Source organism: Silurus meridionalis, chromosome 7 (assembly GCF_014805685.1).
Source record: "Silurus meridionalis isolate SWU-2019-XX chromosome 7, ASM1480568v1, whole genome shotgun sequence".
Lineage (NCBI taxonomy): Eukaryota > Metazoa > Chordata > Actinopteri > Siluriformes > Siluridae > Silurus > Silurus meridionalis.
In genome coordinates, this window is record NC_060890.1 from 1,705,655 (window position 1) to 1,710,654 (window position 5,000).

General features: G+C 41.1%; 1 protein-coding gene across 1 annotated transcript in view; it reads left to right on the forward strand.

Annotated features, from left to right (window-relative positions):
- The window catches only part of raraa (retinoic acid receptor, alpha a), an 87,102-nt gene that overhangs the window by 46,355 nt on the left and 35,747 nt on the right, over window positions 1–5,000 (forward strand).

Here is a 5,000-nt window from a genome sequence, read left to right on the forward strand (position 1 = left end):
AGGTTATCCGCCAGATGAACACCGGAGAATTTGGTGCTCTTGACGATCTCCACAGAGAATACATCGATGATCAGTGGAAAATGGTCACTCTGTGCCCTCCTGAAGTCAACAACTATCTCTTTCATTCTGTCGACGTTCAGAGACAGGTTGTTCGCTCCACACCAGGCTGTTAAAACCGTTGCACCTCCACTCTGTATGCTGACTCATCGTTCTTGCTGATAAAACACAGTCGTGTCATCGGCGAACTTGATGATGTAATTTGAGCTGTGCAGTTGCTGCACAGTTGTAAGTCAGCAGAGTGAACAGCAGATGACTGAGCACACAGCACTGAGGTGCCCCAGTGCTGAGTGTGGTGGTGCTGGAGATGCTGTTCCTGATCCGGACTGACTGAGGTCTCCCAGTTACAGAGGGAGGTGTTCAGGCCCAGTAGGCTCAGCTTCTCAATCAGGTGCTGAGGGATGATCATGTTGAAGTCTATGAACAGCATTCGTACATATGAGTCCTTGTTGTCTAGGTGGGTGAGGGCCGGATGAAGGATCGTGGAGATGGCATCGTCCGTGGATCGGTTTGGACGATACGCGAACTGAATGAGGTCCGGAGAGGGTGTTATCTGGGTCTTGATTCTCAAAGCACTTCATCACGATGGGGGTGAACGATGGGACGATAATCATTGAGGCAGGAGACAGTAGACTTCTTTGGCACGGGAATGAAGGTCGTCATGTTGAGGCACGTAGGAACAATGCCGTTGGTCAGGAAGATGTTGAAGATGTCAGTAAAGACATCCGCTAGCTGTTGTGCACATTTCCTTGAGCACTCTGCCTGAAATGTTGTCTTGTCCAACAGACTTGTGTGGGTTAACTCTGCATAGAGTTTTCCTCACTTCGGCTGTGGTTAGACGGAGCACCTGGTCAGTGGGAAGAGCGGTGGCCATGTTATTCTGCACCTCAAACCGGGCGTAGAAGTCGTTTAGCGCATCTGGGAGGGAGGCGTCATGGTCACAAGCAGGTGATGTCGCCTTGCAGTTCGTGATCGCCTAGATGCCCTGCCACATGTTCCGGGTGTCTCCGCTGACCAGGAAGTGGCCGCGGATTCTCTTGGCGTGTGCACGCTTCGCCTCTCTGATGGCACGGGACAGTTTGGCCCTCGCTGTCTTTAAGGCCGTCTTGTCCCCTGCTTTTAAGGTGGAGTCTCTTGATTTTAGCAGCGCACACACCTTGGCGGTCATCCATGGCTTCTGGTTGGAGCGTGAAGTGAAGGTCTTGGAGATGGTCACATCATCAACACACTTGCTGATGTAGCTGGTCACTGTCGACGTGTAAGGCACCTCACTTGCACGCTAAGCGTCTTTGCAAATTTTTGCGGACCTACTGTAAGATACACATTGCATTTGTTATAATTCGTCTTCCATATTTTTTTATGCAAATATGCAAATGTCATAGAGGTACATTTACATCAAATGAATTATATGAAAATTTACATATACAGTGGTCCCCCGGTTATCGAACTTAATTCGTCCCTTAAAACCAATTAATCTCTTCCCGAACTCCACCAATACCCAATAATTAACCATTTTTTCCTTTTTTGTTATGTATATAATTCCATATATAATTCCACATGTGTTAATTCATTGTTTTGATGCCTTCAGTGTGACTCTACAATTTCCATAGTCATGAAAATAAAGAAAACTCTTTGAATGAGAAAGTGTGTCAAAACTTTTGGTCTGTACTATATATTATTATTATTATATTATATATATATTTTTTTTCCCTTAACCCCGGTCATCACTAGCTCACTTATTAGGGTTCAACTTAACATAAAGAACTAAATAATATTCACTGACCTTAAACATTCCTCATATTTTATAACCTCTGTATCTCTGTAAAGCAGTTTTGGGGCAAAATTCATTGTTTAAAACTGCTCTATAAATAAAACTGAATAGAATTTGTAGCTGTTTAATAAGGACATAGCTATAGCAGGTGTCTACACAATTTTGTCGTGCCGGAAAGTTTTATACATAATATCGTGTGCCTTCAACAATTTGAAAAAAAGAACCACATATGGCTGGAAAAATCCGGTGTTCCAATTTTTTTGCCCACTCAGACATGACGAAAAGTCGAAAGTCGCTACGGCAAATGATAGCAGCCGGTGTTAGCAACACAAAGAAATATCAGCCTCTCGCGTGAGCGGCTTGGAGGTGAAAAGCTAGCGGACGGATCGCTCAGATGAATGTTAGCAAACTTTTTATTAGCATTCGAACGAATTAGCACGCTATCTGATGCTGTGTGGAGGTTTTTTTAATGTTTAAGCGTAAACCGTAGTGTTGTCATAGGTCATATATTAGCTCAAAATCTACGGTATAACGTGATGGGTTTCACTTTCCACGTGTGTGTGTGTGTGTGTGTGTGCGCTTGTGTGTGTGTGTTTACAGAGAACTGACCACGTTCCTTTCCTCTTGCAGAACAAATGTTTCTCGGCAAACCACTTCCCGTACACGCAGGGTTATCTTTCTCTCTTACACACACACATACACACACACACACACACAGATTGTGTAAGCGTGTATTTATCAATACTAGAAAATGTCAGCATAAAATTGTTTGTGTGTGTGTGTGTGTGTGTGTGTGTGTGTGTGTGTTTCCCACATCACAACCTTTGACCTTAGTGAAGTTGTGGTTTGATTCACTGCTGTTGGTCTTCATTTGAATGTTGCTGAAGACGGTAGTTCCACTTGGGTGGCAGAGTCTGACTTACCTACACACACACACACACACACACACACACACACACACACACACACACTCACACGCACACACGCACACACATCAGTAATACACAAAGTCACCTTGAGTTATGAACATAAAGAATACCAAATAACAGTGTGCAGACCAGGGCATTGTTCACATACCTGCTGTAGAAGAGCACACACACACACACACACACACACACACACACACACACACACACACACACACACACACACACAGAGTTTATACAAGGACAGGATCTTACACACACACACACACACACACACACACACACACACACACATTGAGCATGTGTTGAATAAAAGATATCTTAATATTGACAGGACAGCCTTGGCTGCCATCCAGAGCGTGACACACACACACACACACACACACACACACACACACACACACACACCAAAGGTCCCCATTATACTAGGTGCAATCACAGGACATGTGTGTATATGTTTGTGTGTATATGTGTGTGTGATAAAGTGCCCTGGTAGGGTGTCATGAATCAGGAACTTCTGCATTTTGGACTTAATGTCTGCAAATTCCTCTTTACAGAGAACTATTTCAGGACTTTTTTTCAGAACCTAAAAAGTTCTTTAAAACCATGGACTTCCTAAGGATTCACATATTCCTTCAAAAGTCCATGTTCTCCAAATCTTACCTAGTACACTGAGTCCTTAAAATAGTCCATAGGCTCCAAAAAAGGTTCCTATTTATGGAAAATCACCTGTGGTTCCGGATAAAACTCCCGCAACCACACACACACACACACACACACACACACACACACACACACACACACACACACACACCAAAAAAAGGTTCTTTAAAATGTCCGTGTTTAAAAGATTACGCCTGCAGACTAAAGCTGCCATTATTTTCTGTGTGGTTCATCAGTTCCCAAAGAAATTTTCATGTGTAAAAGCAGATGCAGTTCTTGATTAAGTTTTTGAGTTCCAAAATAATTCATATAATGGTGCAAATATTTCCAGTGTTCCTGAAAAAACTGTCTAAAATGCTTCTTTTGTGGACTATTTTCTGGATAAATCCTGAGTTCTGACAAAGATTCCTATAGTCAAAAAGGCATAAAATGTAAATGACAATTCTGTATATTTCATAAATTAGTTCCCGAGTGCCTTGAATGTTCCTGTATTGAAAAATTGCATATAGTTCCTGAATTTGTCCCTGGTTTCCAAAGAATTTCTTGTAATAAAAAAACACATAGTTCCTAAATTATATCCTGAGTTCCTAAAAGGTTTTTCTATTGGAAACACTCATATAGTTCCTGAATTAGTCCCATAGTTCATAAAATGTTCCTGTAATGAAAAAGCTTATAACGGCCTGGATTTGGTGTGTGGGTTCCTCTTAAAATGGAAGAGCTTATATAGTTCCTGGAAGGCTATATAGTTTTTGAATTAGTCCTCGGGTTTGTAAAAGGTTCTGTAATGAAAAACCCAAATAGTTCCTGATTTGGTTCCTGAGTTTCTGAAAGTCTATGTAAAGAAAAACTGCAAAATGTTCCTGAATTTGTCCTTTAGTTTAAAAATATATTCCTGTAATGCAAAACTTATATAGTTCCCAAATTATTCCCTGAGTTTCTAAAAAAAAAAAAAAAAAAGTTCCTGAATTGAGAAAATGGAATTTCTTTTCCAAATTAGTCCCTTAATTTCCTGTAATGGAAATGCTCATAATGTTTCTAATTTTGTCCCTTTATTTAAAAAAAGTTCTTGTAATGGAAAAGCTCTTATAGTTCCCAAATGAGTCCCTGAGTTCCTAAAAAGTTCTTGTGATAAAAAGCTCACATAGTTCCTGAATGATTCTCTTAATATTCACAAAGTTACTGTAAAGTTCCTAAAAAGTTCTTGTAGTGGATGAACAACTGCAGTTATAGAGAAATGTTTATATGTATAACACAGTTCTTGAGTTCCAGATGAAGTTCCACTACTGGTTTCTAAAGTAGTTCCTATAGTTTCCGGAAAAAGTGAAAACACCGGAAATTAAAGTGAATTCGAGTCTGAACGTAGAATTCTTCCTCAAAGGCGTGTGTGTGTGTGTGTGTGTTTGTGTGTGTGTGTGTGTGTGTGTTTGTGTGTGTTTGTGTGTGTGTGTGCGCACCAAAGTGTGAAGTGTGTTATTCCAAGCGGTTTTGATAATTACGGCTTTTATACAGTGTGGGTGTGAGGTGGATCACTGCTTTGATTTACACCAACTATGCCTTACTGTGTGTGTGTGTGTGTGTGTGTG